General features: G+C 43.1%; 1 long non-coding RNA gene across 2 annotated transcripts in view; it reads left to right on the top strand.

Annotated features, from left to right (window-relative positions):
- The first annotated feature begins 386 nt into the window (after nt 1-386).
- Nucleotides 387-27318, top strand: part of LOC125014374 — a 112743-nt gene continuing 85811 nt past the window's right edge. For both annotated transcript variants that reach the window (XR_007113502.1, XR_007113501.1), the window contains exon 1: nt 387-580. This is a non-coding gene — a long non-coding RNA (uncharacterized LOC125014374). The remainder of the gene's footprint in view (nt 581-27318) is intronic.

The following is a 27318-nucleotide window of genomic DNA, read 5'->3' as shown; positions in this document are numbered from 1 at the left end:
ATTTAAACATTATCCTACTTTACTTCTTCTTCTTTTCAATAAAATATATGGAAAAAATCTGTCCTTATTTATAGGTTATTGTGCTGTTATGTTACTTGTCCAGCCTAATTGAGATGAATTTGGGCTGAATGGGACCTCCAGACTAAAGTGTGTTTGATACCCCTGTGTGCTGAGAATTTATCTATTGAAGGCTTATGTATCTTCCTGTTCTTTTTCTTTTTTTCTTGCGTATGTTGCTGCCTAACTCACCTTAACCACAGAAATGAGCCAATGTTTCCTCAAGTTATTCTTATAAAGTAAAAAGGAAAGAAAAAAAACACCATCAAAGTGTAACAGCCTCGCCTCCTTCCCCGTGTTTGCCCTCTACGCGAAGGAAGCGAGTCCAGGAAGCAACGCCTGACACTCGGCCCTGTGACCGAGGTCTGGGGCGTCGACTAAACTTCGCCCAGACCAATGGGAGTTCACGGTGAAACTTTGTAAACAACTCTTACACGCTGAGTTAAAGCTCCTCTGCCGTGTTTACTACGAAAAAATGTGCGACGGTGCTGCACCCGGAGGAGCCAAACATCCCAAAAAGCAGGTAAGGCGAAACTTGTGTTTGCTCGACGTTTGTTTTTGCTTCTTTTAAATCCGTGTCGTGTGTTTGTGTGCGCCGCGTGCGCACGAGCGTTTGTAATGCGTGTTCTCGTGACTCATAGTAGTAGTAGCGGCGTTGGTTCAAAACAGCTGTCATGTAATGTAACGAGCGGAGATGGAAGGTGTGGCGGTCACCTTTTTTGTTATCATAAAACAATTGCTAACGGTGCATCGTGTGGTGTTTCAGCGCCGTGGAAAGTCCTTAATGTGCCGGAGGACGTCGTGAATGCACGGTTAAACGTTCAATTCCTGTCTGGAGTATCGAAACACGCATGAAGGTCTCTATTGGTTTGTTGCTGCTTGGTTTGCTCACAGGTTGGGCCTCGACGAATTATCATTATTAATATTATGATGATGATGATGATGATGATTGATGTTGTTGTTGGTGGTGTTAACTAATCACTTAATTAGTGGATGAGATTTTGACTAAATTCGCGAGACTTTAATGGGCGTGGTTATGTTCCCACCTAAAAAAAAAAAAATATATAAAAAAAATCTCGTCCTATAATAATAATAATGATAATTATGTGTCTCATTTTGGTGTACTAATTTTTCATACATGTGTGAGCTTGAGTGTAGTGTACAGAGAAAACTTTTTTTTTTCTTTTTACTCCCCGAGTAATTTCAATGAAGGAGACTAATGATGGAGTAGAGTTAATTTCACTGGAAACCACTCAGCGTTTGGCCGGTAGACGCCGACGGGGAAAAGTGCTCAAGCTCGTTTTAAAAGCTTCTTATAGCGTGTAAATGGCAGCTATTTCTTTAATTTTGGACTGTTAAGTTAATTTCCCTGCAGTTTCTGCATCTGTTCCCTCCCGAACCCTCGCGCAGACGTTAAGCTGCTCTTCCCTGAGCTCCAGTGGTGCTGAAAGGGCACTGCACCGTACACCGGAGCCCTTCTCTGCTGCCTGCTGCTTTACTGTCAGCCTGCTCATAGGCTACAGAAGTCTTCATTCTGAACGGATGTGGCCGCGGCTCTCGTTTTGGAGCGTCAACATCTGTACGTTCTGTCCTCCCACAGCACGCCCACCTCAGCTGAGCGAGGGGCTGAGGAAGAAGGGGGAGGTACAAACTTCCTGCCAGAATGGTTGAGAGACTGAATAGGCTGAAGTTTTTTTTTTTTTTGGCAGAGATTCAGGCCTGATTGTGTGCTTTTCTTCCCCCTCCTCTTCTTCATCTTTATTTATTTAATTTTTTTTAAATTGTGTTTGCAGTCATGCCTATCTCCAGTTGAACTTCTCTGGGAACGTGACACATTTCTTTTGCCGGCATTTCTTGCTGAGTTTATTTCATCTTGATCGCAGTGTGCTTCTTGTTCCGTTTTGAGGAACTATATCACTGCAGCCTCATCTCCGTCACCACGGCCGTCACGCGAGCTTTCAGTAAATGCTTAACAGGTGGTTTACGTTCTCGTCTCCAAAAGTCCTTGCATCATAAAACCCTCAGTGCTGTTCTTGGCTGTGTTGCTGCCAGATGTTGGCCCAGTTTCTAGTAGATATTTGGATATATAGATACATAACAGAAATGTAAATTTTGATACATAACTGCAGTGACATTTAAATCACACCAAAGTCAATCAACTGGTTATTCTAAAGTTATGACGTGGCATGCTTAGCAACAGATACAACAGAAAGCAAAGAAGAAGAAGAAGAAGAAGAAGAAACGATGGGGAAAATATTTTGTTTCATTTCTCTAAAATAAATATTGCATACTCATGTGGCAAAACGGTAGTTTCCAAGTGACCAGTTACTGCAAGTGCTGTCATTTCCTTATGCGAAAGACAATACTGATTGACAGTGATATCAAAAAAACAACCCTTGTTGTGAGTTTGTAGTCTTAGAGATCCAAGCCTACATATCTGAAGTTGATCATTGTGGTTTGGCATAACCTCCTCCTTTTTGCCCTAAAGTTTATTGTAAATCTTTTGTTCTTTATGTGTCCTTTTAGTGTATTTTTTAACTGTATTGTCTTAATATGGACCCCAGGAAGACAGGAAGATGCTCTATGGCACAACTGATGGGGATCCTTATAAATAAATAAATAAAACTTCAATTAGTAGCCCAGATATTATTAAGCAGCTTTATGAGTACCAGCCCGTGTTACACAGTTACACATTTTGTCCTTATCCCTAACAGTGGCTGTAATGAGAATGCTGTAAAATTACGCGCAACAGGATAAATCGTCCCCTCTGACAGGACTGTCACTGCTTACTAGTTATCAACCTGAAACCTCCCGGCTTCTCTGGAAATCACTCTCATTGTGCTATTCCGACAAAATCAGTTTCGTAATGATAACACGGAGCTTCGCCAGTTTTGGGAAACTCACCATACGTCATCGCACGTCAGCGGCTGTTTAGTCTCGCAGCAACAGCTGAGCGCACAGGACGCGGTGCGGTTTTCGCCTGTTTTGCATGGCATTTGGAACCACAGATGTTTTGTTCCATTCAAATTTTAAACATTTTTAAGGGAAATTTACGCAACCAAATATTTGCCGCGCGCCTCTGTCGCCGTGTGAATTCGGCCCCCGAAAATCTAAAGAACGCTAATCCCAAGTGGGGGGAACGGGCGCCTTGCATGATGAGAGTTGTTTGTTTTCATGTTGAGTTGCTGCTCACCCAGATAACCACAGGTACATGAAACTGACTGTCGTCATCACTTCCCGTCACACTACCTAAACACACACAAACAAGGTGCAGTGACAACAGACCGCAGTGTTTTGGTTGCTTTAAAACGCCTTAGCAGCTGATGCCAGTCCTTTGCTTTTAACATCAATCCAGAACGATGGGACTGGATGCAGTCGCAGGAACAAATACCTAAAGTCAATACGACGCCACACGCTACACGAAAAGGCGATGTGTATTTATTCCCTCAGACCACAACATTCTGCACCTAGTATCAGCAGAGCTGTGTGGGTGTAAATGTCTCAGGAGCTACATCCGAAGTACAAAAGACAATGAAACTGTATCAACTGAAACTTGTGCAATTAAGGTTGATAAGCATCAGCTCTTGTGACATTTAGGTGATGTGGGGTTTCATGGTTCTGCATTTAGCGCCAAGTGGCTTGTGCATCAACGCGATTGTCAGACGCGGCAACGGCTCTTGTGGTGTCACGCGCGGCTTTTCTTACGTGAATGAAGCGTTTGAGCTGTCTTGCCGGGAAACTGTTAATTTCCCAAACTGTGTAAGAGAAATGATGCGAGAACGAGAGGGAATATTTTTTCAGTCCCCTAATCCCCCCCTTCGAGCCGAGAGAGAACTTGCTCCCTCTGCTCAGCCTCTCTAATTGTACGCGCGTCGTGCGAAGATGTCCAAAAATTGTGTATAAACGCGTCAGTCTATGTTTCTTTAAGTGGGTTTTTTCGGTGCAGCTGTAGGAGGAGCACAAGGCAGAGAGCGCTGTCGGATTGTGTGTATAGACGTGTCTACTGTGCAGTTGGACCGCGATCAGCTGTGAGATTTTGCAGCTGCTGCGCAGGAAGAACATCTTGGTGTTGATGATTATGCTGGCTTACGTACCGTGCTGAAGGAATGCAGCTACATGGGTCGACACATGAGAACATCCATGTCAGAATAGCTTATATTACGACATTACCTTACATCTGGCTGTTCTGTGTGTGTCTTTTTTTTAATGTTCTGTGCATGAAAGCACTAATTTTAAGCATTTTGAACCATTTTTTTTAAATTTAGGGTTATGTCAGTTGTTGCAAGGACACTCTTGGTTTTGCGTGTGGTGCACTGGCTGCAGCACAACGCTTTGCTGCATACATTTACATACTGTGTTTGTTTACACTAATTCACAGCTGTGCATTATTACAAGAAGCACAGTGTGTGTGTGTTTGCCTGCTCTCCGGGGCATGCCGGGATGTTTTTTGATGTGATCAGTGAAGTAAAAAGAGAAAAAAAAAAAAAAAAGCTGTTTGTGGAAGGTACAGCTGTTTGCTAGCGCAGTAAGTGACAAACTTACAGCTGTTTGGGCCATGTCTCTTTCTCTAATGTGGGTGTATCGGCTGCCGACGATACAAGGACATGGCATGTTGACATGTCCCCGTGAACACCTACGTCAGTGCCAGTATATTGCCAAGGCACATTCAGTACAGTACATTCATATGTCACGAGTTCTTCAGTTTTGTTTTGTTTTCTTCGTTTCTTCTTCTTTCCTGCAGATTTTCTCTACATCCTGCACATTTAACGCACATACACAGTATGCTTTGATAATGCGACTTTGTCATAAAGCCCAATCTTATCTCTTTTTTTCTTTTTTTTCTTGTCATTTCTAAGTTATCTAGAAGGGCAGAATAATAATAGTTTCTTTTATTTGTAATTTAAAAATATAGATTTATTAAGACTAGATAAAACTTATCTTTTTTTTGTTGTTGTTGTTCTGGGCAATGCATTCAGATGCATCAGATTTGAGGTCCTGATACAGTATTTCACGCTCACGCGATGATCACGTGCTGGAACAATGTTGAATCTCGTTGCAGAAGCAGCTGTGTCGCATTGACCTTTTCATATTCTGACCCTGCTGTTTGCAGTTGCTTGTTGACTGTGTTGGAAAGCGCATCATTAAAGTGGCAACAATTTTTTTTCAATCTCGTTTAGTCCATAGATGGTGAAACTCTGACCTCTAGTGGTTAGAAGACATTTACGCAACGTGATGAGCCACATGTGACGCAGCAGGCAGTATTTGCCTGTAATATGTTTTGGGGGAATGTTTGTCGATTAATTATTCGGAGACATGCAGTTTGAATTTTAAGGACTTAAACTGAATTCCAGTTATTCAGTTCCAAAGAGAATTTATTTTTTAACTCATTCATGAAAAGCTTTCTCTGATTTCCTGTTAGCAGTACTCAATGTGAAAAGTTTTACTGAATTTTCGTCAGTTAGTTTATTTAATAATAATTTTGTTTTGTAATGATATATTTTTTCTATCTGCTTTTACTTCAGCGTAATGTATGTAATATTTTTGTGTGTTTTTTGAACTACAAATAGATGATTTGCATGATATGAATGTTTTCTATAATATATTATCTATTTGTCTGTGTGGAACTCATTTCTGTTATACTTTGATAGTTTTGCTTTATCTGTTGTTTTTGCTTGTTTGTTTTATTTTGTGCAATTTAGATATCAAAAAACGGGACTTTTTTTTTTAGTATGTTTTGCCACTCTTCCAGGTGGCTTCTTTAGTTCTAAAAGACAGTTAGGGAGGTTATATTTTTCTTTAGAGCATCTGTGGATGTTGCCCACCTGTAACTTAAGATGCCTAGGGCCTGTTAATAACCGGGTAGTCGCCTGTAATTGGAGGAATTGGTCAATGGTACTCCATTGGGTGCTGTTCTCATATATCACCACTAGAGGGCAGAGAAGTCATTCTAATAGGAGACCTATAATTCTGATTTCATTGTGACATGTTTAAATGTGCAGAGAGCATCTGGACTGAAACAAATAGGGGTTTCTTAAGGTGACACTGAAAGTTTTGTTTTTTTTTACTCTGGTTTGAATGACAATGACATTGAAAAACTAAAGTGTTCTGTCTCTAAGTAACTGTTGAAGAACTATTCCTCGGTAAAACTTAATTGATTCATGAACTGTATTGTGTTATTCACTGCATCTAGTTAAGGATCATACTAACCCTGATCTACAGACCAGCTAGACCTGTTCCTCAGTATGACTGTGGGGTGGTAGCATCTTTAAGTATATAATCAGTTCAATAGGTTTAATATCTTTAAATCAGCCATCAAACAATCAGGCTGTTAACCCTTCGACTATCTAGTGTTGATATGGATTCCGTTCGGCCAGCATATATACAGACATGTGCCAAATAAAGTCTCGAGCTTCAAACCATTTAATCCTAATAAACTAGAAGATAACAGTTTTATATATATACATCAATCAGGCAGAACATTATGACTACTGACGGGAGAAGTAAATAACATTAACCATCTAATGACAATGCAATGTTCTGCTGAGAAACTTTAAGACGTGGCGTTCATTCATGTGGCTGTTACATAGACATTTACCACCCACCTAGACCAGACCAGGCACCCACCCCCTCCCCCCCACTCCTTGATGGCAGCAGACACACACACACACACAAATGCTTTCCTAACAACTAAAAACAAACAAACAAAAAAACATGAAGAACAGCACAAGGTGTTGGCCTGGCCTCCAAATTCACTAAATCCCAGACTGATCAAGTATCTGAGGGATGATCCACAGAGGCTCCTCCCTCCCTCCCCGACTAGTGGCTAGACACCACAGGACACCCTCAGAAGACTCGTGTCCATTCTCTGATGAGTCATAATGTTTTGCTTGATCCATGTATGTGGAACGATATTTGTCTAATAGTACTAACAACCAATCAGTGATGACATTTGAGATTTTTACTTTATCTTATTGCACGTCTTTACAACGCTAGCTTGTGCAAAAAAAAAAAAAAAAAAGAATCCAGCTCACATAGCCTTGACTGTTTAGTGTTAACAACAGGAAACAGACATGCCTGGGATGTGAGAGCTGCAACCAAATCCAGAGAAAGAAGTGAACAGCTAGCTCCCCTAACGTGGCCTGTTTGTCTTTGAAGTCAAGCTAAATGACCCTCTGTAGGCCCCGTGACCCCAAAGTCTGACCCCAAGTTGGAAGTTTATACTAGAAGCAAAACCAATCTAGACCATGTTCCACAGAGAGGATGGATGTGGATTAGAGGGGAATGTTGTGTGTGTGCGGGTGTGTGTGGGTACGTACGCTTGTATGTGAGATGGAAAGCACGGCACAGAGAAAGAAACGAACATTGATAAAAAAAAAAAAGAAAGGTAAAAAGGGCCAATTAGAGACAGAGAGCTCATTCAGATGTTTCATATTGTGTAGGAAGGATGTAGTGTTTTGAATCGCCAAACAGAATGAAACCCTACGGTGAAAAGAACTGAGCCCCATATTGTAGCAGTGTTATTCCTTCATTTTGTGCTCTGAATCTCCTTGTATTATGCGGTGGATGGCTCAGGATGCTCGGGAGTCACATAAAGGTTAGGCGGCTGTGTGTGAACATTTTTGTGGCGTATTTTAATTGAAAGTAAACTTCCCTTGACGAAGAGTCTCCAGTGAAAGGTGTGCTTTGTGTGGTCTTGTCAACATGGAGGATGAACTCCAGCCCGAATTGTATTATCACATGAATGCTGGTGCGCGGCAGATAATGAACAGCCTGAGTCAGAGGCGGATGAAGGGTTCTGAAGGTGGGATTGCTCGGACTTGTGCTCGCACGTATCCCTTGTGTCCTCCATTATGTTTCGGCCTCGGCTCCGTCGCTGGGCGGCGCGTCCGCAAACACGCCGGCGTAACCGGCGCACACCCACACCGTCCACGTACAGCGCTCGCGCATAAACAGTCGTCACTGCGGCGCACACGCACGGACGCTCCAGTCGGTGCGATTACAGGACGAGAAACAATCGGAGTTCCCCGGCTAACTGTGTTTATCCAGGCTGGCGGAGGAGGCCTCTCTCTGGGCTCTGCCTCCGAGCCCCCACTGACTCCAGCCTCTGTTGATCTAGACGTCGTGGGCTATTTCCAACCCCCGGGCCGCTCCCTTTAGGCCGCGTTCGCTTGGCCGGCCATTTGTTTATTCCTTCAAACTTTGCGTTTTGTGTGTTTTGTGTCCATCATTGTCAAAAGCCAAATTCAAACTGTCTTTTTTTTATGGTACAAAAGAAGTTTTACCTGAGTCGCTTGTAGACTGGACTACATGCACTTGAAGTATTAATACGTCTTTGTCTGAAGAAATGTAGATAATCAGAATTGATGTTAAGAGCGTGAATATAGATTCATGACGTGTGGTGCCTGCAAATCTATCTGAATATTTTGTCTTGCGTGGCCATATTGAACTTCGTCGACGCACTCTTCACTTTCCGGTATTGATGGAATTGCCTTTTTTTTCCTGAGGGTAATTGGCCGGCCTTCTTTTCTCTGACCTGTCACATCAAGACAAATGGCTTAATTTGCGAAGGCATGTGGCCCTAATCTGCTCCACATAATAGTACAAATAAATCCACCTGATTGTGTAAAGGTCGCCGCAGTTACACAAACTGGCACATCAAGTCAATCCGACTGATTAACTGTCTTTAACAGTTTATTTATTTGTTTATTTATTTTTTCCTTAATGTGTCTTGCAACTCTTTCAGTTTCAGTTCAGTGCATGAGGTGGATTTCCTGAGGCTTTAACTACTCTGTTAGTGTATGTGTGTTATTCTGCAGCCACTGGTGAGGCACTAATAATATTTTTGGTTAAATGATAATTCTTCACCTAAGAAGACCCAAGCCCGTCCAGAACAGCTGTAATTTTTATCTTTCTTTTCCTCTACTGGTATATAAACGGACTTTGATGTAGTGTGCGCATTGAAAGGTGAGTAGTTTTATGCAGAACTGCAGTGTGCAATTTAAGTTGTGCTCCTGCTGCGCTGCAAGGGCCAACTCATATATTACTCTAAGTAATAGCCAAGGAAATGCATGACGTGATGAAAATATTATTGATTATAACATAAAAGAAAAACTAAACGGTTTATTACAGCATGGATTTTGTCAGATGCATACTTTGAGTACTTGGGTAATCTTGGCCTAACTGTAGCCCTGGCTAATTCAAAAATGATCAAATATACATATCAGGCATAACATTATGACCACCTTCCTAATATTGTGTACGTCTCCGTTTTGCTTCCAAAACAATTGTGGTTCAGCAGAGAATGGACATGGCTCTTGAGGGGTATCTGTTAATCATCCCACAGATACTTGATCAGTTTGGGATTTAGTGAATTTGGAGGCCAGGTCAACAGCGGATGCTGTTCTTCATGTTTTTTTGAGTTGTTCCCGCTGCCATCGAGGAGTGTCATTGCTATGGGGTGAGGGTGCCTGGTCTGGTCTAGGTAGGTGGTACATGTCTAAGTAACATCCACATGAATGCTAAAGTTTCCCAGCAGTGAAACACTGAATTGTCACAAGATTATTAATGTTATTTGTGGTTTTAATATTGTGGCTGTTCAGTGTTGTTGGAGCGTGAATGGAGCTGGTGTAGGAGGGTGATGCTAATGCAGATGGCTACGAAATTTAACGTTCTAAGTATGTGATCTTGCGTACTTTGTAGTTCAGCCCTTGCGAGTTTGATTCCGAGGTGCAGACTCTGGATGAAGGGAAGGCGAAGGGTGGTCAGAAGCAGGATACTTGATGATACCCACAAAATGCATCCTGGTACGCAAACAAGTTACCTCCTGATGCATGATTAATAAACTTGCCACATCCAGGTATTTGTACTTTGTATGTACTTGGTCAGGTGTACGTTGAACTGGAGCACTACTGGGTTAGCATCTGCTGAACAGAAGAGCAAATATTAACACCCCTAGAAACACCCAACTGTCGCCCGTGCCCTAATTTATGCATTATTTATCGTTTCCGAAAGTTATGTAACAATCCACCCCCATTCATTTCTCAGGGGCAGTGTAATTCGCTAAAGAGACCAAAGCCATTTGTTTTTCCAGGCTGTACACATAACCATGTGTATTTCTGCTGTAAAGTTGTGAATTGTAAAACCCGGGTTTATGAGGGCTGACTTTTGTCTTTTGGATCCAGCCTGAAGTGGTCATTCAAAGAACTGCACTTTTTGGCCCTTCCGCGTCGGCTTCATTTTTTTTTTCAACCCCAGACGCCGGCGGCTCGAGTCGATTACAAAACACACAAGTCCTCGGCGATATGGCGGCCGATCCACCGGCCGCCCGGCCCATCTGCTCCCAAATGACCCCGGCACTTCAGCCCGGCTGCGCAACAGTAAACGGTCGGATTCATCCGCCACCTCCTCCTGGCCATTAGGTACCATCAGGCTGCCTCTCTCCCTCTGAAGCTCCTGTAAACAAATGAGCCAGCCGTCACTTTGGGCTGCGAGGGGAGACATCAAACCCTTCCCCTTCGCTCCATTCTCCACTCTAAACACACAGTTGCCCACATCACATCCCCCAACGCACTCCCTGTTGCAGCCAATAACTTGGCTCAATACTGCGCGGTGCATAATGATGTCAGAACTGTCCTCTACCAATGCAAAAGCACACTTTATTCCCTTGTACTTATTTATTTAGCGTCGCACAATTCCAGGAGCACTTACTGGAAAGTAGGGCAAAGGTCAGTAGAACTTTATGCGAGTCTTGCGTGCATCCTCGTGTGTTTATTTGTGTCTGTCTGTGCTGTACGTGTGTGAGGTCCGGCTGAGCGGATAAGAAGAAGCAGGAGCATATGTGGGGCAGAGGGCCCAGCGGAGGGGTACCCTGATAGGCCCCAGAATTTCCCCGAGCAGCACCCAACATGGAGGAACAACTATGGCCTTTGTTGGTCACCCCGTGGATCTCACACACAGTTAATATAGACTTTTCCCACTGACTCTGCCAAGAGTCTGAAGTCATTTAATGAAGTGGCGGCTGAGTTTAGAAGGAGCCAGTGTGCTCGCTCCTTGCGCTGACAGAATGGAAAATGTCTGTGTTATGCAGCGAACAGCAAGTGACAAGAGGAGTGTGTTCTGATACTCACCTCTCTGTGCGCGCACACACACACACACATATACAGCTGCGTGTAACAAAGCTTCAGCGATCATACACATTCACATATTAATTTCTCCTGCATGTTTGCGACTCATTTTTTATTCTCAGGGATACATCATTGATCCTGACAGGTCATATGCTCTAACAATATATAAAGTTCCCTCCTCAACTTAAATGTTACATTTGAATTAGGTCGCCGCGTCGCCCTTGTTCCTATCTGAATATTATTGTATACGCTAAGAGTAACTCCCCGGCTCATAGCATTTCTCAAGGCCTAAACTGAGCATATTTGTGTCACTCATGTACTCGGACTGAGTATGCCTAATTGTTTCACAAATTCTTTGTAGTGATCTCTTTGTCTCGTTCCGTCATTATGTCCAAACTTCACCTTTCATGTCCATTTTCACGGCTGTCTGTTTATCCACTCCCGCCATGAATGGACAGTATCTCTGTATGTATTTGGTCACACTTCTTTTCAAGGCCCTGTCTTTTCATCTATCCGTGGGCAGATTGCAGTCTGTTTTGGTGTCCTATTGTGCAGCTGTCAGTTATTTTCAAAACACTCGAGTGTCATTTGCCTCAGATTCCATCCCTTTCAATTCTCGCCTCTTTTCTATGGCTCCTCTAGCGTACATCTCATTGAGTGTGCATCAGCAGGCAGATTCATTCTTCTCTTCTTCTAAAAGCACATTGCTTTTTTTTTTTTTTTCATAGCAGCCATAAGCCTCCTTTTTAAATCCACAGACAATGTGTTTTTGTCCATCCTTTTCAGCGGAGAGTGCAGGGATTCTCTCTCTCCCTCTCACTCTCTCTCTGTCTCTCACCCACTCTCTCTCTCCTTCTGAGGGCATCTGGGGGGACCCCTGAGCGTGGTGCTTCTCTTGAAGCTCAATTGTCTGTCTGTAATGAACCATGATGAAAGATAACAGAATGAAATGTAATAATTCATGCAGGCCGCGGTGAGGAGCACGTGGCTAGCGGTTGGCCCGGGCCGTGATAGCCTCCTGCTCGGCTCCCAGAACAATGCTCCGTCCCTGCCAGCACCGCTCGCCTTGCTCTGGTCCAGCGATCTTGTTGTGCTGTCCTCTCACTGTTCTTTCACTTCTATTCAGAGTCACTTAACGTTGGAAGGCTGTCTGTGATCACTGGCATGCCAGCACATCTCTTTGGGAAACAAGGCAAACCGTCTCCTTGGACCCACTGTCTTCCTGGAATTCCTTCATTCTTCACCCCTCGCCTCTTGCTTTATATGCTTGTGCCATCTTGTCGGGCTTTTGACCCCTGTTTGAGTTTGTCAGATGAAGCCTGACAATGTCAACAACTTCGACGCTGCTTTAAGTCCCCCCCACTGTTGTTGGTTGTTCCGATTGTGTCTTTTTGTATGGTTCTGATGAAGGTTCCGGGAATGCTCGGACGTTTTACGGCTTTTATTTGTCCAGGGAAAGCTGAAAACTTGTTACCGGCAGTGCCCTGCTTCACACGAAATAGATCTCCAAATTTCGGCTTCTATTACAGAAACAAGGCATGTTTCTCCCTCAGAGTGTGTAGGTTTTTGATATCAGCTACTTTTCTGCCCATTCTTGATCATGGCGATGTCGTATACCGCTGCTTTAAGGTTCATAACCTCACTCACCACTCTGAACTGTATGCTAATGCTGACTTTCCTTCTTTGAATGTAATACTCCTTTCACATTGAAAATACCGGGTTGATAAGGGATGTCCAGACCCGGGTCAGACCCTATTTTTCTCATACGTCTCTTGTACATAATCACGTGAATCTCCTCTTCTCCACGGATGCAGAGCAGCGGATCTCACGGCTGTGATCAATAAAAAAAGTGTGCCATATCGCTATACAAGCTGTATATAAACACAGCCACACATACGCAGTTCACATCAAGATTCCCCGGTGGGATTTCCCAAACTTGACATCATACTAATTCACCTGCACACATCCATTAACGGTCCTGTAACAACACATTTGGTTTGTTTGATCAAAAAAAATGGACTTTGAAGAAAAAAAAATGGTCTTTTATGGAAGTAGACCAAAACTTTGCTCTGATTTGAGCCTGTGACAGGCAGGTACATCAGCATCATCATGTAAATTAGATGGTTGACACAGCATTCCTGTTCACATCGAAGCTGAGCTCCTGGGTCGACCCGGGTTTTTTGTTCGATGTGAAAGGGGATTAAGACAATTCACACACTGGATCACTCTGATCTACAAGGCTCTTCTTGGTTTGGTTCCTCGATATTTATGTTCTTTTCTTCAGAGAATTAAAAGTCATTACGCTTTAAGATCTAATGACAGTTTGCACCTAGCTGTTCCTCGTGTTTGGACTGAATTGGGGTAAAAAGAGTTTTAGTTTTTTTTGACTGCTAAACAGTTTGCATTGCTACTTTAATGTTTATGTTTTGTTATTCGTGTGTTATCGGTTTACGTGTGCTGTTGCCTTTCTTGGCCGTGAACTGGCCTTGTGAAAGAGGTCTTGATCTCAGTGGGTCTTTTTTTTTTTTTATCTGGTTAAATAAAGGTGAAATAAAAATAAATAAAAAAATAAAAACACCACACACCTTGGAGCTTGGCAGCCTTAAAATGCTACCAGGAACTGAGCATTTTAATTAGAATAATCAGGGATTAAAGCTACATATTTGCTTAAGGGTACATTAACCAAAGTTGTCCAGAGCTTTTACTGTTCCCTTTCCCAACCACCTCCTCCAGGGATTTGAACTAGCACTGCCTCTTTGGTCACAAGACGTCTTCTTTAACTTCTGTCCCAGTTTTGTGGCACAGTGGCCCTTGTTAATGGTTTAATGCACTTGCAGGCTACTGTTTTCTTGCTACACTGGCAATCAAGGAATTTAAACTCATGAGATATGCTAAGAATTTACTCCATGACAAGAATTTGAGACAGCCCGCGACCTTCCCGCTCTGCCTCCTCATTCAGTAACTTTCCCAAGGGAAGACTAAGAAATAGACAATAGATTGATTGGAAAGAAACTTCTCTTTCAGCAGACCCGCAAAGTTCATGGTGTATGTAAGCTAAGTTAGCTTGACAGAACTGAATGTGGACTGTAGTTAAAGCAGGACAATGTGCAGGTTGTAAAGGAACCATCAGCAGTTGACGTCTGAAGCTGAATTAAAAACCAAGACCTACACATGTAATACAATCCTCATTATGTAAACACAACAGATGTCACCTATCCCCATAGTTCATTAGGATTCTGTAGTTTAAGGACTCGCTCCACTAAGTATGCATTAAATGAGATTGCCTCTTATCCCTGTAATTGATGGTATCAGAAAGTACAGTTAATGGAAAAGTTCACTGTGTCTTATTGATTTGAAACCATGTTCTGTGGTGGTTTGATAGAACACCACTGCACTACCACTTGAAAAAGACTTGGAAACAGACCAAACCAACCGTACAATACAATCAAATACAGAAACTTGCTGCAAGGAGCACAGACAACAGTATATATGTCTTCAGAAAACCCATAAAAAGAGATGAATCCTCACATTACACAACGTTAAAACCAACAATGAATGAGTAATTTGAACTGGTGGGCTGATTCTATGCAGAAAGCTAAAGCCAGGTTAACAGTGTGTATATAAGCTGCTTTCACAACCACCACCACACCAACAGACCGGCTTGAGTAGATGTTTGAGGATAACACTGCACCTGGTGACCGATCCAGACTAGTGGATCCAGTGATTTGTCAAAGCAGCTAAAGTCAAGGTGAGGGCAACAATTGTGGGATGCACTGCAACTAACATTATATGGACACTCCAACCACAATTCGATTAATCTCTCCTCCATTTCTGTGGTCTGTGCATTATTGTCGTGACTTCCTGCCATCTTTTGACGCTGTTTCCAGCATCCCATCCTCTCTTTTTCTCATAGGCTGTGGGCAGCATGCATTTGCGGTTGAGTCAGTTCACGCAACGCAATTGCACACTGATATTTTGTGCCAACAACCAATGCCGACTGTTGCCAAACTGGGAATCATGGGTAAAGTCTGGCAAAAAAAAAAAATCTTAGTAGTGTGTCCTCAGTTTAACTTGAAAGTTATTTTGAAAATCTTCTAAAGATCAATTTGCATGTGTGTTTTCTTTTTAAGTTTTCTTTTGACAGTTGGAACACAGTTGGAATGTAAATATTACAAGATGTTTGAGATAATGGTTAAGATTAAATAGTTTGAACTAAATTATATTATTATATTTAAAGTTGGATTTCATGGACATTGTCAAGGCATTCTTATAGTCGTAAGTGACAGCACCACCCATATGAGCATGTTTATTAAAACACGAGAACAAGCATTGTTCTTTGTCTCTTTTTTTTTCTCATATATCACATATGGAGAGTTGCCAGCATGCCGCATGTGAATATTGCAGTTGTTTATTCTATTATTCTGATAGCATAAAGCAGGCTAAAACGCAGCGGCTTTTTATGCCATGTAACGTGAATAATAGGAAAAATGAGGGAGCCTTTTCTCTCTTGAATGTGTGAGGGTGTGCACGCGCGAATGTGGAAACTCAGGTTTAAACGAAACTCCCGCTTAGCTCGAACGTCGTGTTGGCTAATGCTGCACAACACAACCTTTACAGGGACGGGCAGAGAACTAAGAAAGATTAGAACCGAATGAAAGAGAGCCTAACTGTAAGCGTGCTTTGAGTGTGCCAGTTCACCAGTTTGGTGGTCCTCCTCTGAAGGTTGTTAATTAGTGCAGAATGTAGACTACAGTTCTACTGCCAGCACTGATGAAAAGAGGAGAGAGGGTAAACTGTATGGCTGCCAAGAAGGAGGAATTTGTGATAGGTTGAGAGTGGTTCCAAATGGTGGAGCAAAAACATGAAGACTCCCAGAGTTCCTGCCTCCTGACCCACGTGTTTGCTGCAGGATCCTTGACCCCCAGAGTCAGACGCTCTAGTAACGCGATCGGCTGCCGACAAGAACAGTGAGAAATAAAGTGAGTGATGTGATATAAAACTTTCATTTATGCCACCAGAGATGGTTTGTGTATACGCAGACAAAGGTGACGTCTGTCCCATTCTGAAGATACAGTATGTACATCGATTTACATCTCTATCGACGGCAGTCAATATTGGGAGTTATGCTTTACAAAAGTAATGCAATTACTGTAATGTATTACTTTTTGCTGTAATGTGGTAATGTAAGGCGTTGCCTCATTGCAAAAAGTGTAATATTTTACGCAGTACAAATGTCAGCAACGTGCGTTACAATGGATTTAAAACCAAAAATGAATTAAATTGTGTGTTTTCATACAAATTCAAGATTAGCAGAGGAGAAGAAAAATCTGAGCAAACGTTATCTTCCTGTTAATGCTAGAGAACAGCTGAGTGCGGAGAAGATGACTGCAGCGGCAGAGTCGGACTCAACATCCACGAGGTTAACATGTGCTCATTATTTTCAGTTCATCAGAGAAAAGGATCGGAAGAACGTTATGGTTAAGTTCACTCTGTGGCAGAAACCAAAAGATCTCTGCACCTCGCGATAGCACAAGTAATTTGAGGAAACATCTAGCGTGGAGCGCCAGCTTTCTTTACCTGTTCGGTTACAGTATTAGCTTCTAGCAATGTTGATTTCAATACGAATACTCCTGTATTTAAACTATCTCTGTCGCAATATGTATTGCGCTATGAGCCATAACTGCGGCCGTTATATGAAGTCTAGTCATTATTCCACTCCACATCACCTTCTACTGGATGTGGAAATGAGCTACACTGAATGCAATAAGATCTACTGAGAACGCACAATCTATATTTCCAGTTAGGTTGGTGAAGGTAACTTAAACATAATGCAAAAGTAATATAATGCCTTACAGTTCAAAAACAGTTATATTATAATTTAACTAATTACTTTGAAATTACAGTGACAAGTAATAAATAATGCATTACGTTTTTGAAGTAACTGACTGCAGTGTGCATTATAGGGTACAATGCAGACCTGAAAATACAACGGGACACGTTTGCGATGTTAGATCACACTGCTTAAGGAAACTTAAAAGCCCGCATAAACCCGTGTTCTGGCCACACATTCGTCCGAGTCACACACAAAGGAGGCATCAACCCTTCCTCGCTGCCAGGCTTTGCCCAAGGAAATTAATGTTTACTCTTGTTATTTGATGGTTCCTTTTTATGTTTTTGTAGCATAAAGACGTGCAGGAGGACATTCACGGGGCCTCAAATCCCTCTAAAGATGTCGCTCAATAGACCGTCAGGTGTTGCTTTGCGCGTATGCCATATGCTCCGTGAATGGCTTCGAGGTTAATTCAGGTGCCCGATCAATGCGGCTTCATTCGAGGTATTCAAGAACTCTTAAAGCCCCGGCCCTTGCCAAAAAAATTGCTGCACTGCAATTCCTCAAATATCCGCACACAGCTGTACAAGAGACTAATCAAACTCCCAGTCAGAACAGTCTAGACCAATCTGTCTTGTTTTATGCTTTTGCTATTACATAAGCATTTCAACAACACCACAGCGGTGCTCCTTCGGGATCAAGGGACACACGTGAGGGCCGTCTGAGGTGTGTGTAGTGTAAAAACGAGAGAAACTTGTACCTCATGTGTCGCTACAATTATGCCCACCACCACCACACCATGTTCAGCACGGTACAGATCCCGAGAGTGGGGAGGCTGGATGGAAAACACCATTATGTCATCCCAGTTGCACCCTCCCTAACTGGCCACACTGTGGTGCTTTGTGAGCAGCAGACTGAGGAGGCGCGGGGATGTGAACATGAACCGGTGGATCCTTTTTACTGTATCTGATACACACTGCAGGGCAAAAGTCTGGAAGCAACTTCAAGGTTGTGTTCATGATGCCTTTCTTAAAAAACAGCATGAGTTCTATGTGTTTTGGGATGTATTTACTGAATGATAAGACTTTGCTTTTATTGATATGAAACATTTTCATCAATTTACCTTTAGGTGTTCATTAATGTTACCGGGACATTGCTGAATAAATGTCAGCAAAAGAAAAGAAGGAAAATCACAGTTTGCATTATTCACTTTAACTCTTTGGCTTTCGAGAGTCGGCACACAAACGTCCCCTCGTATATGCCATGCTGTTGTTGACGCAAGAGGAGGTTACTTTGGTGAAATAAAAACTCAAATACCTGATAATTATAGTAAAAATATCTTCTGATAATTTACTCTTTATATAACTATGATTGTTTATGTACAACTTTGCTCAAGCTTCCAGATCTCTGGCCTGTAGTATAGTGTATACAGAGATTTAAAAAATGTAGAAATTCACATATTTTCACGATTGGTGAATCTTTTAGGGGGTTCGATCGTATTAATTGACTAATCGGTTTAATTTAATTGTCACAAATAAAAATAGAAAAGGAAAAAAAAAAACGTGTGTTGTCTATTTCTCAAAACGTTTCAACACTGTATCTGATCCTGAAAACCATTAGCAGTAGTGTCCAACAGGCAAACAATTAACTGAGCAACTGAAGTGTCCTAAACTTTTTTTTTTTAACTTTTCTATCTTCCCCTCACTCTGTTTCCCTCTCTCCACTCTTTCTCTGCTCTCCCTCCCTAACATCTGCTCCCAGCCAGCCACCTGCCTCCTGTCAAATGTAATATTAATGTACGCCATACACTTGTTAATTATTTCCCCTGAATGTAGTCATGTCAAGCCGAATATGCATAACAGGATTGTAAAGAACCGTTTTATTAGAGGTGATCACTCTCTTTCTCCCTCCTCTTTCTCTCTTTCTTTCTTTCTTTCTTTCTTTCTTTTTCTTTCTTTCTCTGTCCTTGTCCAAATGCCGTTTCTCAGGTCTTTCTGTCCTCTAAAGTGGCGGTGTGTGTGTGTGTGTGTGTGTGTGGGTGCATGTGTGTGTGAACCCAGCGTGCCTCCATACACCAACTAGAGCTTGTTTCCCAGGAGACACACAACTGCGTGTGCTAGGAGGGTGGCAGAGGGATGGTCGAAGGGGCCAGAGGGGATGGGGTGACAGAGGGGGTGATGGAGGGGTGGCATGTCGAACCGTGGATGGAAGCGAAGGGAAGGGAGCGGAGGGGGGGGGGAGGCGGTGGTGGGGGTGAAGTAATGAGAGGTGTTGTGGGAGGCGAGCTGCGGTTGGAGGGTTGGTGGGGTCGGCGGAGGAGGGGGGGGGTGGAAGCAAAGCGAGGCGAGGCCAGGCGGGTGGCATGGCAGTGGGGCCTCCTTGTGTTCTGGTCCCCCTTGTCCCTCCTGGTCCCTTTTTTGCGGACAGCATCTGCAGCCTGCTTTACATGCAAAACACACCCTGCGGAGAGGGCGTCTACACATGGGGCTAAGGGGAGAAGAAGAAAAGCATTCCTGAGGCAGCGCTGGGAGAAGAGGGAGGTGGGTATCTTCAACAGCCTCACTCTACCAGTGTCTCTCCCAGATGAAGCCGTGGGGGGATGCAGTAATTAGGGATGAGAGGCTAAATTCACTGCAGATTATTTTGCTTTGAATCTGGCTTGAGCTCATTTCCATACACAGCCAGTTCTATTGTTTTTTTTTTGTTTTTGTTTTTTTTTTTTTTTTTGCCTGACAAGATCTCGGTTTTATTTGCACTAGACCCGACTATCAAGCAAGTTTTCGCCGATGTCCGTTTTTCTGTTAACCTCCTGAGACCCTGCATCCTCACGATTTATTCTGCCATCTAGTGGTAGCAAAGATTAAAACTTATTTATTTATGCTTATTAAAGCATACACAAGTATTTCTAGTTTGATATGACTCAAATTTATCAAATGTTATCAATAGCAACGAGCTGCAACTTCGCTTATTAGCAAGCACTCGTTTGAGGACGTTGGGACTTCATTGTTCTGTCATTGCTCAGTCGCGTTCAGGTATCAAAATAAACAGTTTTGTATCCTGTCACACATTGGTGACTTCTTTATAATATACATAATGAAATAATACCAGTGTCCACATGTGAGGACATTGTTTTTTAAATTTTTTTTCAAAAACTACTACTTCATGTTCAAAGATGATGCTTCGTTTTTATCCATCTTAGTTCCTACTAATCCCAAATACCATGGAGAAATAAAAAATGCACACCAAATAAGAGCTCTGGTCTCATTCGGTTAAGTGCAAGAACGAGCTGTTACGCCCGTGAGCGGACAAGAGAAAACCGGGTTTAAATTTTCGACGAAACAAAGTATTTATTCACTCTTTGCCCAGATTCTAAAGTTTTTCCATCCTTTCACCTCCACCACACCACCCCCACAACTTCTCAACCTCACGTCTCTTTACCACAGGGCAAGGTTGCTAGTCAATTCACAGTTGTCCCCAGTGCTGGCAGTGTGGAGTCCCATTGTTAATAGAGGAAAAAACATTATTGGAGAACCGAGGCCTAATATTCTAATATTGTATGTTATGCCATGGCTTTCTCTTTTTCCCTTTTCCTTCCATTATGCTTTAAGTCACCGCGCTGCCCCGAACAATGTATTGTTCACTAACCAGATGTCACGGCATGTGAGTCATCTCATGCAGAGGACACAGTGTGTGCATGTACTGTACGTGTGTTTGTATGTGTGTCCTTCAGGGAATGCCACCTGCCAAGGAAAAGGGCGCAGATGCACACACACACACCTGATATTTTTGTAACATTCTCCCACAATAATAGAAGAGTGACACATCGTTTGCAATTTTTCAGGCCATCCCTTTAAAGTTAGGTCACAGTGTGGCGGGCAGTGTCTTCTGGGAGCATTAGAAGAAAAATACCACAAAGACGGTTTCATGTGTCGCAGGCATTGTAGTCGGAGCTGGACTGTCATTTTGTGTCTTCTCTTTCCAGAGTCAGTTTGAAGTTTCCAAATGTCTTGGCTTTATGTAGCCTGCCACATGAAGCCAAGACAAGACCTGAGTCACTGTAGGGATTCAGGATCCTCGAGTGACATTTGGTAGCGTTTCATCTGACGTAAGATAGGTTGTCTTTCTGTGTCAACCCTGCCTGGAAAATGGGAAGAAATCCTTAAATGTGGTTTTTTGGTGCCCCTTGTCTTTGTCGGTCCATCCGCCTACTGTGCAGTGTCCTTTCATCTGAGGTTTTGAGAGAGAGTCATAACAGATGTCTGCATTTGTGAGCAACTTTGATTTCGTTTGCTCTGTCATTTGACGTGTGGACAGGCGGGAAAAGTGAATACATAAAAATAGAACTAGTTTTTTTAAACCCTTTTTTTCCATCTTGTGTCTAGCTTTAAACCCCACTCTATTGAGGTGTAATATTTGTGTGTTTGGGTGATGTCAAAAAAATTTGCTCCAACTTAGAAAAAGTCTCATGTATGCACCCCAACAACAGAAAGGTGGCAAGAATTTTTAGGTCCGCAACCTGGTTAGTTGTTGATGTAAGGCCACTTGGAGACATTGTCCTAATCTGGCAGTGTAGCTGTTAGCTTTAGCTGCCAGAAGCAAAGACACCACTGTCTTCAGGTGCTGTGTGGTGTCTTTGCACCTGAAAGAGGTGTTTTGCCAGAATATGGTCCCAAATCTATTTCTGCCCTAGACAATCCCTTCATGTTAATTGCATTGACATTTATACTCAATGTGAATGCACAGCTCACAGAAAGTAATTGGGAACTTGTGCGAATGACTAGCTAATTGATAACACTATATTACGGCTATTATGCTAAGCTAAAGCTAACCAGATTAGGAAAATGCCTGGACCAGTTTAAAAATGCTTTTTCTCACTTATCCAACTCTGGGGAATACGCTGAGTAAATTTCACATAGGGGTAGCATATCCCTTTAAGTCCACTACGTGTGTCCGTCATGTACTTAATTTTGAGCATATACACAATATTAATGTCCTCTGCTCTTTGTTGTTGCGCTAGTATTGTGTCATTTAAATGCTTGAACCAAAAAATACATAAAAAATCTTTTCATAGCATCCATTTTGGCCCATGAACGCATCACTTTTACAGGAGAACGAACTGTAAGGCTAACGCTAGGTCGGACTGGTGCAAAGCATTCATAAGCGATTGCAATTTCTTTTGTTCTTGACACTTTCTTAGATTCTTTTCCCGTTACTCTACCTTCTCCTATCATCCTGCGGTCCGCTTTGAAGAGCGCTTTGTCCAACCTGATTTCTGAATCAAGATCTGTAGAACACAGCAGTAGAAACTACTATTCCAGCCTCGTCTTCGATTTCCAAATGACCCACGGGGTGCTTCTGTCACTTTCGGTGTTTGACTTTTCCATTCCCACAGAAGGAAGCTTCCTCTTTCAATCTGCCTGCAGAAGTGAATTGTGTAAGGTTGTTCTCTTTGTGTAACTAGCGTGTGCAATAATAAACTAAGGAAATGAGTGCTGTTGCCTCACTTAATGTTAACATTATACATATCAGGAGGTAGATTGCTCCCGGATCAGGTTTCAAAGGGCGCCCGTCACAAGTAGTAGTTTATGGGAGAGACGAATGAGCTGTTTCCATGCCATTATGTCAATCAAAGCAGAGTTTGACCCCTGACTAAATAAATACAGTTTTTCATTCACTGGGGCGGAAATTGTTTCAGTGATTTCCTTGACTGAATACGTACAGAAACCGTCTGTGAAAGGGGTTACCTGGAGTATACCATAAGTCAGTCTGCACGTTTGACGTGTTCCTCTACAACACAAACAGCCACAGCTCCTTCTCTTTTTAACAGGTCTCCTGTTCTGCAAATTCCAAGAACACTGTTGCATGTTTAGCACGATGACCAGACACTACAATATACCCCCTTACACGATTCCTTCCAAAGAAGAACTGCGCATGCACGGTGCGGTGAGAATATGAGGTTTATTCACATCGGTGTGATAAAGTGTCTGTGTTGGGCCGAATCTCCTTAAGAGGAGTTTTCCACCCGTGCATTGACTTTCTAAAGCGATACTATTTTCTTAGCATCCTTCAGATGCAAACATGAGGTCTTGATAAGTACACAACTGGGTCATTCCTAATCACTCATGCGTAAAATCATGACATATGGTCACTCGCAATTGATCGTGCGGGCCTTAGATGTAAATATCTTCCGCCTAACAAGCCTGAAGTTTGCATGCAACTGTTTTATTCTTGGATGCTGCACACACGCCGCACATCATCCAAGAATCTTCTGGGAGACCTCAGGAGCAGTAGTTTCTGTGGCTTGAACTATTAGGATGACTGGCTGATTCACTGCTGTGCTCTGGACCCAAAAATAGGAACTCCGTGAACCGTCTTTTCCTGTGTTCCTCAAGCACATATCCAACATACTTTCCCGACAGAAAGGAAACCCCACATTTTACCAGCTGACCTAAATCGTCACCGCTTTGTTTCTGCTTTTGAATTCGTCACGTTTTTCTCACACTTGTTTGTGTCTTTCAGCAGGAAATAAAAGCTCAAGTCGTTCCAAGTCCCAGATGTTTCAGGCAACACTAAAAGGAAGGGTCAAACCATTGTATAATTACAAACGTACACAATTAAGATCCAGTTTTAAGAGTTGCTCTTATAGCTGCATGCCTCGCTGGGCTGCCCAAAGACTGCGTTTTACGATTTTGTGTGGAGCGAGTGCACGGTCCATCCTCAAATGGAAACTCCTATAAAATAATCCAGTCTTCTCTTTAAAAGGGGTTGTTTTACTTTGCTGTTTGTGCACTTCACATTGTATTAGCTCACGCCCCCGTCAGGAATGCTGTGTGTACGTGTGCAGCGTACGTATAATCTTGCATTTTTTTTGCGCGCGAACGCTCGTGTGTGTTTGTGTGCGGCTGGCCGGGTGCATCCGTGTGTGTGTATACAAAACGTGTCAGAAAAAGTGCCAACTAATTCATGTGTATCTCATTAATGCAGATGACAACAGCCCCTAAACGGTGGGGGAAAAAATAAACAGCAATAAAAAAAAAAAGAGCAACAATACAATTACAGCGAGATTCCAGAATGGTGCCATGTCTTAAATGAACAACAGAGGCCTTTTGTGGGAGCCAGCGTCATTTGGTTACATTTACTGTATGGTGGTTTACATTAAAACTTTGTTCTGTGAAAGTCGTATTTCCATTGCAGCCAGTAATTGTGGGTCTTCTCCATCCATGAGTGCACATGGAGCTGCTTAAGTCCCTTTCCGTTGCCTGCATTGTGCCGTCCCTTCCAGCATCATCCAGAACGTGAAGACTGTAATCTGCAAGCATGTTCTGGGAAAATCGCGGCTTAGAATTCATCTGAACTTGGACACCTTCCTCGAAGGACCCCCGGAACAATACACGATATCCTCTTTCCTCTGTGTTAACCTTCAACAGCTCTGAGCTTTCTCTTGTTTACAACTGTCAAAAATAGTTTGTCTCCTTTTATCCTCCTTCCTTTTAAGTCACACTTCTCTGACACCAAAGACGAGATGGAAGCCACAAGTGTTCTCTCCCTGTAATTTTCCACGTCTCCCTAAGCGCAGAGTATGAGCAGATGGAGATGCCGGTCGGTCTCTGTCCATATGTCTACATGTGCATGTGCGTTGTTTAAATATACAAAACAATCATGTTCTCAATCTTCACTTTGTTCTCTCCGTTTCCTAGGCCCTCGCCTAGTTCCTTTTTGATTATGTACCCTTGCACGTCCTTGGGCAATGTTGAAATCTCGGAGCCTGAAATGAACTCCAACATCACCGACGACAAATTTCTTCAACTTCTCCCCGCCACGCACTTCCTCCTCTGTCCCCATCTATTCTGTCCTGGCTTTGGTCAGGGGGACCTGGCTGGTGATCCCAGTGTCATCCCTCCTACTCTGAGAAGACAGAAACATTCTCTGACCCTCTTCTGTCCAACCTCCCTGCACACACACACACACACAGACACACACACACACACACACACACAGCGCTCCCCAGCCAGACATCCCTGTCTTGTCCCAGCTAGCGGCTGCAGAGCGAGGGAACAGGAGGCCCCACGACTGAGCCAGCTGTTCCAGACTCCCTCGCTGCCCTGGGCCCCACATTCCCTAATTCAAGGGAGCTTTGTAGTTCTGACATCTTGGAACAGTTGAGCAGCTCAGCTTCTAATGCTGCTGTAATGGTGAGAGAGGGAGAGACAGAAAGAGGGAGGGGAGGAAAAAAAAAAAGAAAAAAAAAAAGAATGAGACAGGCTTTATGTGTGCTCGCTTGTTACGCTCAATCTCTCCACTCCTCCCTCCCCTCTATCCCTTCAGCCCCCTCATCTTGAATCCCTTTACTGTACTTTACCAGGGCCCACGCTTGGGTGTTTTGGTTTCATCCCATTTAGATTCCACTTCGGCGGGTCTCACCATGCAGTCTCGCGTCTGCGTCGTGTTGAGCTTCGCTCGGTTCGCAGAATCATGCCGCGTTCTGCGACAGTGCAATGTAATAATCTTTCATTTTCCATCTAATATTCCATACAGCGTTGTATCTGTTGGCTGCGCTCTGTTCCTATTCCAGACTGTCTGAGCCTCACTGTGGTGTACTGTGTTTGTACCAGGCACCTAGTGTGTTTGTGGGAGTCTGCTAGACTCCTGGTTAGATCATACCTCACTGCACTGAGCCACACTGTACTTTGCTGTGGAGCTGGCTGCTCAGCCAGTGATGGCATCCTGGCCATGTGCAGGAGCTGTCTTTTGTGAACTGTGGAGCTATCAGCTGTTGGGATGTACTGTGCTCTACTGTAACCGTGGCTCCCCTCTGCCTTCTTCACTGCACTCCAGCTGCCAATTTCAACAGGGGGAGAAGCCTGCGGATCATAAATCAAAAGCAAGTTCTTAGAAATCAGTTAAATGTAGTTTGGAAGGAAAGGGAAGAAATATGTTTTCCCTGCAGTTTGTTTCATGCAGCTGTGATGTGTTAATCTAATGTAGCCTTATTGAAGAGGGTGTTATGTTATGAAGTTCAGTCACCCTTAACAGCAGCCCGAAGCCTTAATATTGGCATAAGGTCGCTAGCATCAATGGGTGCCAATGCTTAAAAGCAGTTAAGAAAAGCATGTGGTCAACTTTGTTTTGGCAGAGAACAGCTTTTACCTGCCAACAGCGTGCCGCTGTTATTTGCCCTTAAATGCTTTCTGTGTGTTCATTTGCTATGCCTTCATTCCCCGAGCTATCTCTGTCGTAACTTATAATATGGCTGATGGGCATAGTTCCCATGGTGCTATGTTTTGACTTGCTGAACTCCAGGACTTTTGCCAGCCTTGCACTTTACATGGCCCCATTTCTCCTCAATGACATGCCTTTCAGGAAAGGCCAGTTTTTTATGGTGTAATCAAGAAGGTTTATCTAAAGTTATGGAATTGTAGATCTCAAGGCCGGACTAATTGCTCTCTCCACTCCCTTGTCACAGTGGAAGTGCTGTTTGCTCAGGCCACTTATCCGCCGCAATCAGTTCAGGTCACTTTTGCTCCGCAGAAAACTTCATGGGAAACTCGGTCTGACTAGATGCCAAGAGAGGTTTACACATCCCACCCCCGAAAAAAAGCCTCACGCGTACGCGCGTGCACGCCTGCCTGTAGTTGCGCATCTATGCATGTGTACACGTGCTTTCCTGCCTTTCATGTGGGAAAGACGTGTGCCTGAAAATAATGGGGTTGGTCACGATTTTTTTTTTTTTTTTTTTTTTTTTGAATCTCCATTTGCAACAAACAAACTGGGCGCATAGCTCGAGTGAACCCTCTGGTCAATGACATGCAGACCTTTTAAATTCCTCCAAGTACAAGTCCTTCAATTGTCTCACGGACGGAGGTTTTACGCAGATAGTGCATCATTTTCTCTCCCATTCCGCTGTGACGCCGTCGCGTTGCATACGTGCGATGAATATCCTCTTGTTTGAATTTCGTAGGCATCAGAAAAAGAGTGTCTGTATGTGAGTTACAAACAGAAAAAAAAAAAAAAAGAAACACAAGAGTGAAAGAGGTTTTTTGGTTCTTGGTGCAGTACCTACTGGTAACCTTAAGATGGAACTGCTGCATTCATTTTAATGCTTTCATCTTGATGTGGCGCTCACAGCACATCACATTTTACATCCATACAGCACCTTACATGACTTTATATGGACTGAATGAATCGATCAATCGTCCAAAGAAGACGCGGGACTTGAAGAATATGCATGAAAACTAAAATGTGTCGTGATAATATCATTCCATCGGACCATCATGCCATGCTTAGGAGCTTGCAGGGAATCACATGTGC

The sequence above is a fragment of the Mugil cephalus genome, chromosome 10, assembly GCF_022458985.1.
Source record: "Mugil cephalus isolate CIBA_MC_2020 chromosome 10, CIBA_Mcephalus_1.1, whole genome shotgun sequence".
Lineage (NCBI taxonomy): Eukaryota > Metazoa > Chordata > Actinopteri > Mugiliformes > Mugilidae > Mugil > Mugil cephalus.
This window is presented reverse-complemented; position numbering and strand designations above follow the sequence as displayed.